The 12,372-nt window shown below is 35.6% G+C and overlaps 1 protein-coding gene across 1 annotated transcript in view; it reads right to left on the reverse strand.

The window, feature by feature from the left end:
- Positions 1 to 10,157, reverse strand: part of LOC148951600 (uncharacterized) — a 41,675-nt gene extending 31,518 nt beyond the window's left edge. Inside the window, exon 1 of the mRNA XM_089091159.1 lies at positions 10,096 to 10,157. The gene's annotated coding sequence lies outside the window, so the exon portion shown is untranslated. The remainder of the gene's footprint in view (positions 1 to 10,095) is intronic.
- Positions 10,158 to 12,372: the final 2,215 nt, after the last annotated feature.

Below are 12,372 nucleotides of genomic sequence, written 5' to 3' on the forward strand. Positions count from 1 at the left end.
ATGAGGTGTCGCATGACTATATTCAATTATATTTTGTTTTTAGTCTAGAGGTAGCCCAAATGAGGTCTTTCATTTTTTATCAAAGCTTATCAAACGGCACATCATTTGAAAGCTATTCTTCTTCTGAATAGCATTCTAGTGTCGGTTTCTAAATCAAACCTTTAAGGGCCACACAAATCCTTTTTTGCCTCCCGTCTCCCCTTTCCTCTCAAACCCTCCCTGTCAAAACAAGAAAAATTAAAATTCGTAAAAAGATCCGTTACAATAAGATATATCTTAAATGAAGAAGTTTTCATTACCTAGGATTGTCCTAGCTCCATAAACACCCCTCCTACCCCTGAATATAAGTACCTCGTACAGAGAAACATGGCAAATTCAAATTTGGTTAAAAAATTATTGGATAAGACTTGGATATTTAAAATCTTTATGTCAGGAGCTTTCAAATGAGGGGTCGCTTGACAATATTCAATTATATTTTGTTTTTAATGTTATGGAGGTAGTCTAGAGGTAGGCCAAATGAGGTCTTTCATTTTTTGTCAAAGCTTATCAAACACCACATCATTTGAAAAGTATTGTTCTTCTGAACATGTTTCTAGCGTTGTTTTCTACATCAAACCTAAAAGGGACAGACAAATCCTCTTTTGCCCCCCATCTCCCCTTTCCTCTCAAACCCTCTATGTCAAAACAAGACAAAAGAAAATTTGTAAAGAGGTTCGTTATAGTAAGATATATCTTAAATGGAGAAGTTTTCATTACCTAGGATTGTCCTAGCTCCATAAACCCCCTACCCCTGAATATAAGTGCCTCCCAAAGAAAAACATGGCAAATTTAAATTTGGTTCAAAAACTATTGCACAAGACTTAGATATTTAAAATCTTTATGTCAGGAGCTTTCAAATGAGGTGTCGCATGACTATATTCCATAATATTTTGTTTTTACTGTTATGGAGGTAGTCTAGAGGTAGCCCAAATGAGGTCTATCATTTTTTGTCAAAGATTATCAAACGGCACATCATTTGAAAGCTATTCTATTCTAGTGTCGGTTTCTAAATCAAACATAAAAGGGCCACACAAATACTCTTTTGTCTCCCGTCTACCCTTTACTCTCAAATCCTCCATTTCAAAACAAGAAAAATGAAAATTCGTAAAAAGATCCGTTAAAATAAGATATATCTTAAATGGAGAAGTTTTCCTTGCCTCGGAATGTCCTAGCTTTATAAACCCTCCTACCTCTGAATGTAAGTACCTCCTAAAGTGAAACATGGCAAATTCAAATTTGATTCAAGAACTATTATATAAGACTTGGATATTTAAAATCTTTATGTCAGGAGCTTTCAAATGAGGTGTTGCATGACTATATTCAATTATATTTTATTTTTTACTGTTATGGAGGTAGTTAAGAGGTAGACTAAATGAGGGGGGGGGTAAACACCTAGAACCCAACCTTTGTTCTTATCAATTTTCATTCATCCTGTAGACCCTTGGCTGTTCACACGTACTTAGCTCTAAACATGTTTCATTAGCCCCCCGTTTTATTTAAAGAATCTTTTGGTCTCTTCTTTTCAGTCTTCGGGTTTAGAATTACAGACAGGATGTTTTGTTTAAGAAAGCTTCTACCCGATTTTGACACCATACTCCGATTCAAAATACCCTGATATTGTGTTGATTTGCGTAATAAATCTTTCTTTCCCTTTAAAAATGGGAGGGTTAGTGTTTGGGCCCATGTGATACTAATTGATGTGCCAAACGTGCAGAGACGGTATACCACACATGGTTCTCCAAAATCTATTTATCAAGTACAAGCTTAAGCTCAGAAGTTGTTAATGAAAACAAATGTTTAAAACGTTTTAAAGAGAGGCAATAAAAAAAGTATCTGGTCTTCAGTTTGAAAATAGGCGTTCTTGAATAATTGGCCTTAAAAGTCAGTATAGCAATGGGCTTTAAAAACGATATGGACAGAATTTAGAAAACTGGGGGGGGGGGGTTATCTTAACGATTTTGGTATTGGAAATGTGTTTTATAACCAGGGTTTTAGAATTCTGAAAAATAGGAAGTGGAAACATGGCATAGATCTAACAATATACAATTTTAGCTTCCATATAAATTAGTGGGTTTTAAGGATTCGAGCCGTGTATTTAAACTTACAGTTACTATGTATTCTGCCAGTTACGTACTATATCCCTGCAACCATGACTAAGTAAAAAAAAAAGAAAGCGAGACAACAAAATAAGTGACTGCTCCCCAGCGATTTGACTGCTTAACTTGGAAATATATAATTCCTTGTTTTCTCAAGATTATCCGACCGATCTGTTATCAATATTGAATCGTAATATTATCTACGTAACTGTATGGCATCATCAAGGAGCTAAATTTGGAAAGAAATTCATTTTACTTACATTTTTTGACGAATTTGCTAGTAAAAAAAATTGTGGGGATGGTGGTTAAAATATTGTAACCCCACCTCGTCCTGCATTCGATCCATAATATCACTGACATCTAAAAGAGATTTTTGCTTTTCTATACGGCTTCGTGTAGCCGTTTCAAACAATAAATAATAATAGATAAATGGATGTCCACGTAATTGTGTTAATTAGGTACTGATAGCCTAAATTTTACTGTCCGTCTTTATTTTATATTATTCAGGCTAAATCAACAACACTACCTATTAAACATTGAAATATAATTTAAGGAGAATAATAACTACCTTCATAAATATCAGTTCACCGTTTACATTATTGTAATAAGTTTTCAGAAAAGTCGACACGTCAGCAATCAGTTTCAAGATTTTCAACACGGGAATGGTAACCTGGTAAAATTTGGTAACTTGGGAATGCATATTTGGCATCAGCGAGGCGTTGAGGAGGGGACAGCCCCTTTCATATACGGAATAATTTCTGTTAGTTTTAAGTTTTAATATTGCTCCTTACTTTAAGTTAAAAAAAACTTGTTTTTTATTTAATTTAAAGAATCTAACAAATTAGTTACTTGGGTACTCGTGTCGAAAGGCAGATCTAGAGCGACATCTTGGGTAAGGGGCAATGTGACAAGGGTGCCAATAATTTACCCAATTGACAAGTTTATTTTTAAAAAAGATAAAAACAAGAAAAAACAAATGAGGATTCCAGAAAAATCTTGGTAGGGGGGGTGGTTGTTTCCACTGCTTCCACCCTGAATCCGATACAGTTCATGGTGTTTCCAGTGTACTTTTATGAAACCATAGAATCTTGTCAAACTGTCAAATCAGTCTGTGCCAAGATCTTACATCACCACTTCCAACAAATGTATCATTGTTTTTTAATGGAAAAGAATCTCTGGGGTTTTTGATTTGATCGCTGCTCAGGATAAAATTTAGCAAGTACGCTACACAACGTCTTAGACGTAAAAATTATTTATGACACCCATCAAGTGCATATCCTTTGCTTGTAAGTTTCCACTAATTAGGCTAGATTTCCCTTTGGGTTTATGATTTTATTGCTGTTTTACCAGCAAAGAATGAATCTTCGTACAGCACAACAGCAGAAATATTTATAACCAACTAGCACGCTTTGATATTATATCAATTTTACAAAAACTTTTCACTATTGTTCGTTATGTATATTTCTGCTGTGGTACAGTGAATTCTTTCCAGAGAAGAATCTTAAAAAAAGGAAAAAGATTGCTGTTTAGACAGAAAATTACTGTACAAAAGACGATTTTTTAATATTGTTATCTAGCACGCTTGGGCACCGACAAGGGGGGACAGGGGGCCATGCCCCCCCCTGGAAATTTTGGACTGTAAAGTAATTAGAAGGAAACCAAAGGAAAGAGAGCAGAATGGGGAAAACCCATAAAAAAAATGTTTGTTGCCCCATTGTTGGCTGCCTGCCAATAGATTTTGACTCATAATAAGGAAAATATAAGTTCTAATTTGTAACTGAGTAACCCCTAACCAGCTTTCCACAAAGTTTTCCTATATGGTTTGGTTGGAGAAAAAAAAATCAAATTCTTAATAGTAATGAATGGTAAGTAAATAATGATCCTTGTCAATAACGGAAGTATAAGAGCCTAACTATAGATAACATTCAGTCAAAGAATCATTTGATGTAGAAAAAAAACGCTAGAAACATGTTCAGAAGAAGGATAGCTTTCAAATGATGTGTTGTTAGATAAGCTATGACAAAAAATGAAACATCTCATTTGGGCTACCTCTAGACTACCTCCATAACAGTAAAAAATAAAATATAATTGAATATAGTCATGTGACACCTCATTTGAAAGCTCCTCACATAAGGATTTTAAATATCCAAGTCTTATCCAATAGTTTTTGAACCAAATTTGAACTTGCCAAGTTTTTCTTAGGGAGGTACTTATATTCAGGGGTATGGGGTTTATGGAACATTCCTAGGCAATGAAAACTTCTCCATTTAAGCTATAAGAGGAAAGGGGAGATGGGAGGCAAAGGAGGATTTGTGTCGCCCTTTTAGGTTTGATGTAGAAAACAACGCTAGAAACATGTTCAGAAGAAGGATGGCTCTCAAATGATGTGCTGTTTGATAAGTTTTGACAAAAAATCAAAGACCTCATTTGGACTACCTCTATACTACCTCCATAACAGTAAAAAATAAAATATAACTGAATATAGTCATGCGAGACCTCATTAGAAAGCTCCTGACATAAAGATTTTAAATATCAAAATCTTACCCAATAGTTTTTGAACCAAATTTGAATTTGTCATGTTATTATTTAGGAAGTACTTACATTCAGAGGTAGGAGGGTTTATAAAGCTAGAACATTCCTAGGCAAGGAAAACTTCTCTATTTAAGATATATTTTACTATAACGAATTTTTTTACGAATTTTTATTTTTCTTGTTTTGACATGGAGGGTTTGAGAGGAAAGGGGAGACGGGGGGCAAGAGCATTTGTGTGACCCTTTTAGGTTTGATGTAGAAGCTGACACTAGAAACGTGTTCAGAAGAAGAATAGCTTTCAAATGATGTGTTGTTTGATAAGCTTTGACAAAAAATGAAAGACCTCATTTGGCCTAGCCTACCTCTAGACTACCTCCATGACAGTAAAAAATAAAATAAAATTGAATATGGTCATGCGACACCTTATTTGAAAGCTCCTGACATGAAGATTTTAAATATCCAAGTCTTATCTAATAGTTTTTAAATCAAATTTGAATTTGCCATGTTTTTCTTTGGGAGGGACTTATATTCCAGGGTAGGGGGCTTATGGAGCTAGGAAATTCCTAGGCACGGAAAACTTCTCCATCTACGATACATCTTACTATAAAGAATCTTTGTACGAGTTTTCATTTTTCTTGTTTTGACCTGGAGGGTATGAGAGGAAAGGGGAGATGGGAGGCAAAAGAGGATTTGTGGGGCCCTTTTAGGTTTTATGTGGAAACCGACACCAGAAACATGTTTAGAAGAAGGATAGCTTTCAAATGATGTGCTGTTTGATAAGCTTTGACAGAAAGTGAAAAACCTCATTTGGGCAACCTCTAGACCACCTCCATAACAGTAAAAAATAAAATATAATTGAATATAGTCATGCGACACCTCATTTGAAAGCTCCTGACATAAAGATTTTAAATATCCAAGTCTTATCCAATAGTTTTTGAACTAAATATGAATTTGCCATGTTTTTTTTTGGGAGTTACTTACATTCAGAGGTAGGAGGGTTTATACAGCTAGGACATTCCTATGCAAGGTAAAATTCTCCATTTAAGATATATCTTACTGTAACAAATCTTTTTACGAATTTTCATTTTTCTTGTTTTGACATGGAGGGTATGAGAGGAAAGGGGAGATGGGAGGCAAAAGAGGATTTGTGGGGCCCTTTTAGGTTTTATGTGGAAACCGACACCAGAAACATGTTTAGAAGAAGGATAGCTTTCAAATGATGTGCTGTTTGATAAGCTTTGACAGAAAGTGAAAAACCTCATTTGGGCAACCTCTAGACCACCTCCATAACAGTAAAAAATAAAATATAATTGAATATAGTCATGCGACACCTCATTTGAAAGCTCCTGACATAAAGATTTTAAATATCCAAGTCTTATCCAATAGTTTTTGAACTAAATATGAATTTGCCATGTTTTTTTTTGGGAGTTACTTACATTCAGAGGTAGGAGGGTTTATACAGCTAGGACATTCCTATGCAAGGTAAAATTCTCCATTTAAGATATATCTTACTGTAACAAATCTTTTTACGAATTTTCATTTTTCTTGTTTTGACATGGAGGGTTTGAGAGGACAGGGAAGATGGGAGGCAAGAGTATTTGTGGGGCCGTTTTAGGTTTTATGTAGAAAACGACACTAGAAACATTTTCAGAAGAAGGATAGCTTTCAAATTATGTGTTGTTTTATAAGCTTTGACAAAAAATGAAAGACCTCATTTGGCCTATCTCTAGACCACCTCCATAACAGTAAAAAATAAAAAATAACCAAATATAGTCATGCGACACCTCATTTGAAAGCTCATGACGTAAATATTTTAAATATCCAAGTCTTATGCAATAATTTTTGAACCAAATTTGAATTTGCCATGTTTTCTTTGGGAGGTGCTTATATTCAGGGGTAGGGGGATTTATGAAGCTAGGATATTCCAAGGGAAGGAAACATTCTTCATTTAAGATATATCTTACTATAAAGAATCTTTTTACGAATTTTCATTTTTCTTGTTTTGACATGGAGGGTTTGAGAGAAAAGGGGAGATGGGAGGCAAAAGAGGATTTGTGGGGCCCTTTTAGGTTTTACGTGGAAACCGACACTAGAAAAATGTTCAGAAGAAGGATAGCTTTCAAATGATGTGCTGTTTGATAAGCTTTGACAAAAAATGAAAGACCTCTTTTGGCTCACCTGTAGACTACCTCTATAACAGTAAAAACAAAATATAATTGAATACAGTCATGTGACCCCTTATTTGAAATCTCCTGACATAAAGATTTTAAATATCCAAGTCTTATCCAATAGTTTTTGAACCAAATTTAAATTTGCCATGTTTTTCTTTGGGAGGTCCTTATATTCAGGGGTAGGGGGGTTTATGGAGCTAGGACATTCCTAGGAAATGAAAACTTCTCAATTTAAGATATACCTTACTATAACAAATCTATTTATGAATTTTCATTTTTCATGTTTTGACATGGAGGGTTTGAGAGGAAAGGGGAAATGGGAGGCAAAAGAGAATTTGTGTGGCCCTTTTAGGTTTGATGTAGAAGAAAACGCTAGAAACATGTTCAGAAGAAGGATAATTTTCAAATGATGTGCTGTTAGATAAGCTTTGACAAAATGCGCAAAATCTTATTTGGCCTACCTCTAGACTACCTCCATAACAGTAAAAATAAAATATAATTGAATATAGTCATGCAACACCTCATTTAAAAGCTTCTGACATAAAGATTTTGAATAGTCAAGTCTTATCCAATAGTTTTGAACCAAATTTGAATTTACCATGTTTTTCTTTGGGAGGTTCTTAGATTCAGGAGTAGGGGGGTTTATGGAGCTAGGACATTCCTAGGCAAGGAAACCTTCTCCATTTAAGATACATCTTACTTTAACAAATCTTTTTACAAATTTTCATCTTTCTTGTTTTGACATGGAGGGTTTGAGGGGAAAGGGGAGATGGGAGGCAAATGAGGATTTGTGTGGCCCTTTTAAGTTTGATGTGGAAACCGACACTAGAAAGATGTTCAGAAGAAGCATAGCTTTCAAATGATGTGCTGTTTGATAAGCTTTGACAAAAAACAAAAGACCTCATTTGGCCTACCTCCATGACAGTAAAAACAAAATGTAATTCAATATAGTCATGCAACCCCTCGCTTGAAAGCTCCTAACATAAAGATTTTAAATATCTAAGTCTTATGCAATAGTTTATGAACCAAATTTAAATTTGCCATGTTTTTCTTTGGGAGGTACTTATATTCAGGGGTAGGGGGTTTATGGAGCTAGGACAATCCTAGGTAATGAAAACTTCTCAATTTAAGATATATCTTACTATAACAAACCTCTTTACAAATTTTCATTTTTCTTGTTTTGACATAGAGGGTTTGAGAGGAAAGGGGAGATAGGGGACAAAAGAGGATTTGTCTGGCCCTTTTAGGTTTGATGTAGAAAACAACGCTAGAAACATGTACAGAAGAAGAATACTTTTCAAATGATGTGCTGTTTGATAAGCTTTGACAAAAAATGAAAGACCTCATTTGGCCTACCTCTAGACTACCTCCATAACAATAAAAACAAAAGATAATTGAATATAGTCATGCGACCCCTCATTTGAAAGCTACTGACATAAAGATTTTAAATATCCAAGTCTTATCCAATAATTTTTGAACCAAATTTGAATTTGCCGTGTTTCTCTGTAGGAGGTACTTATCTTCAGGGGTAGGAGGGGGGCTTATGGAGCTAGGACAATCCTAGGTAATGAAAACTTCTTCATTTAAGAAATATCTTATTGTAACGGATCTTTTTATGAATTTTATTGTCTTGTTTTGACATGGAGGGTTTGAAAGAAAAGGGGACATGGGAGGCAAAAGAGGATTTGTGTTGCCCTTAAAGGTTTGATTTAGAAACCAACACTAGAATGATATTCAGAAGAAGAATAGCTTTCAAATGATGTGCTGTTTGATAAGCTTTGATAAAAAATGAAAGACCTCATTTGGGCTACCTCTAGACTACCCTACCTCCATAACAGTAAAAACAAAATATAATTGAATATAGTCATGCAACACCTCATTTGAAAGCTCCTGACATAAAGATTTTAAATATCCAAGTTTTATCCAATAGTTTTTGAACCAAATTTGAATTTGCCATGTTTTTCTTTGGGAGGTACTTACATTCAGAGGTAGGAGGGTTTATATAGCTAGGACATTCCTAGGGAAGGAAGCCTTCTCCATTTAAGATATATCTTACTGTAAAGAATCTTTTTACAAATTATCATTTTTCTTGTTTTGACAAGGAGGGTTTGAGAGGAAAGGGGAGATGGGAGGCAAAAGAGGATGTGTGTGGCCCTTTGAGGTTTGATATAGAAAACAACCTTTGAAACATGTTTAGAAGAAGAATAGCTTTCAAATGATGTGCTGATTGATAGCTTTTGAATAAAAATGAAGTAACAAAATTGGTCTGTCTCCACCTCAATAGGCCTAACAGTAAAAATAATATTTTTTTTTGAATATAGTCATGTAACACCTCACTTGAAAGCTCCTGACAAAGTAATTCCAAATAACAACAAAAATTCTGTGAAAAAAAATATTTCATGCATTAATTTTAAGTTCACGCTTATATTTGTACTTTTAAGTAAAATATCAAAAACAGCAAAAAAATTCTAAAACTTAGTATCATTTGAGACCTGTAAGTATCAGCAGTTTTTTTTAAGGATAATTTTTATTTTCAGAACCATAGGGTAAGCAATTTTAGGTCAGGGAGATAAACCCAGAGATGGGAGCCAGGAGATAACTTCATCCTGGTTGGATTTGCCCTCACCTAGAAGTATTTCTTCAAAAGATGTTGATAGAAATATGCTTGTGAAAAGTGAATTTAGAAGTGATATTAAATTTTTACAAGAATAAAATTATATTTTACAGTTTATTGCTGTAATCCTTAGCAATATAAAATGGGACTCCACCCTTTGACTATTGGAAAAAATTAGTTTATAAGTTTATATAGAATGGTACTATCCAATCTCCTTATAATTAAAAACATTTTAGTCATCTAGTTGGAAAATTTAACCCATCTGTATAGTAAAAATCTAAATTTGCCAACTAGTTGACTAATAACTTCACCCCAGCAAAACTTTCATTTTCCAACTAGTTGACTGATAACTTCTCCCCAGCAACACTTAAATTTGCCAACTAGCCTAGTTAACAATAAATGTTGCACAAAGAGTGGATATCCCTAAAGTAGAATTTTACCAGTTGGTATACTAAAATGATAGTCGCCAAGATAAATTATAATACAAAATTTCAACATTAGCCACTGTAGGCTATAGCCTGGTGCTGGGGTGTTACACCCTACCAAGACTACTCATGATAGGCCTGCTGTTTCACATCAAAAACAGCCAGCCAATGCCTAACCCATAATCAAAAAGAAATATATGTATTAAAATAGAGCCTACTTTTAGAAAACTTAGACAGATCCACCAATTTGAATTTGCCCTTGTACAAACCATGGCCAGGCAGTGTTTCCACTTATCTTTTCAAACAATCTGTAGCATCTTTCCAATTTTCGGGAGAAAATCGGGAGATGGCTCTCAAGATTCGGAAGAAAATCGGGAGATGGATCTCAGGATTTGGTAGAATTTTCAGTTTTTTGTATTTTGCATTGAGTTTTTGGAGGTGTTCGAGCGATTTGAGTATAAAGTCATAAAAAAAATTAATATTGCAGCCCTCATAAAGAAAGATATTCCCTGGCTGGCTATTTTCGGATGCATCTGTCAGAGTTTTGCACTATGCTCTGCTAGTGCTTGTGAGCAGTTACCTAGAGAGATCGTCAGATTCAGCAATGATATTTACACGTACGTATCGAATAGTGCCAAACGACTCTGTGAGTATAAGGAATTCCAAAAGTTCTGTGAAGTAGCCGAGCATGCACTCCTGTACCCATCTGCAACTCGCTGGTTAGCGTTTGAGGCCGTCTCTCAGAGGCTGGTGGAACAGTGGACTGCTCTGACGTTGTTTTTCGCCTTACCTGCGAATGTATATGTATATGTTAATAATAAAATGATTGAACTTGAAGGTCGGGATCAAACGGCAGTGAAGCTTTATACAGCTTTGATCAATCCCGAAGTCAAGCTTTATTATCTTTTTCTGAATTACGTTCTTCCTATTGTAAACGGCCTGAATCTTGAATTCCAGAGCACAGAAGTGAAAGTTCACAAACTTTTAAAAAGCGTGGGTAATACTCTCTCCGAACTGGCAAGGAATTATATCAAAGACGAGCTTTTGGCCATTCGTTCAGTCTTCGAAATAGATTTTTCAAACCCAAGAAACTTCACAGCTATGGAGACGGATATGCATTTTGGAGCCGAATTTGAGCTCTTTGCAATTGATCAGATTGAAAGTCGGAAACTTAAAAAAAGACAGCTAGCTGCGACAAAGAAAAATTGCCTTGCGTTTTATATCAAGCTGTGCTCTGAAATAAAGCGAAGAGTAAACAGTGAAGACCTTGCTTCGAATACTAGACTGGTTATCTCCAGAAACTGCTTTATCCGGATCAGTTCCTTCTATAATCCCTCTTTTCCGCATATTCAAGGACTGTTTCGATGGTTCGCTGGATGTTAAAGCCCTATACAGACAGTGGAGGCAACTACCATTCTTGAAGAAAGAACTAGGGAAAGGGTCAGTTTTGGAATTTTGGAATTCAGTGTCCGCCCTCAAGGATGGTGCTGGGGACTCTGCTTTTGTTCACCTACCTATATTCATAAACGGTATTATGTCGTTGCCTCATAGCAGCGCTTCGGCCGAACGTCAGTTTTCGCTGTTAAAGCTAGTTCGGACCTCTTTCGGAACAGACTACTGCCAGAAACAATATCCGAGATTATGCATGTCAGGAGGGAAGTACCAAATCCAGAGACTTAGAATATTCCAACAGAGCTGGTCAGGAGTGCGAGGAAGTGGAAGCGTGAGCTTAAATAATATTTTATTACTGTAAAGGTCTGTAAATAAAATTCTCTTACTGAACTTTCAGGGTGACGCCTTTAGCGCGTTGCCCCCGTTTAGTCCCATTCAGGCAAAATGGGACAGAAAATGGTAGTGTGGACTGCTTTTCCTGAAAAAGTGTCAAAAAAGAGACAATAAGTGATAAATAAAAGTAGCTTTTAAATGTAGTAGCTCTTAAACAGAAAAAGGTTAGTTGTCTAACTGATGCTTAATCTTTTTTTTCAGGTTTTGACTCAGAAAAAAACAGGCTTGATACGGATAACTGATAAACTTGTACAGATTTGTTTCAAAAACTGCACATCTTGACTACTTTTCCTGCTTCCAGTTTTCCGACCTATTTTCCCAGAAAACGGATAGTCTGCACGCCCTATTACCCTACTAGGCAATTACGGACCGTTCATAGTGAACATCCAGAGATAACTTTGATGATTTTGATTGTAGTTGCTTCCCATATCAGTGGCCCTGTTTTGCCATATCGGAAGTCAGTGTTCGACCAGCTATACAGAAATAACAAATAAAAATTACTCTGGCTTATATAATAAGCCAAAGAGAAACTACGGTGCTAAAATGCCGCGTGTTGGGCGGAGCGCAACACGGGGCAAAATTTTAGGCCGGGAGTTATTTAATTTATGTCGTGGTAGTACTTTTGAGCTATCCTGGCTAGTAACAGTAGTTTTGTTGAAGTGGCAACCCTGAGCGGCAGGCTTGGTTTTCTGTAGCTACCATCTATCTAC

Source organism: Artemia sp. Qi Xiang Cuo, chromosome 6, assembly GCF_049724085.1.
Source record: "Artemia sp. Qi Xiang Cuo chromosome 6, ASM4972408v1, whole genome shotgun sequence".
Lineage (NCBI taxonomy): Eukaryota > Metazoa > Arthropoda > Branchiopoda > Anostraca > Artemiidae > Artemia > Artemia sp. Qi Xiang Cuo.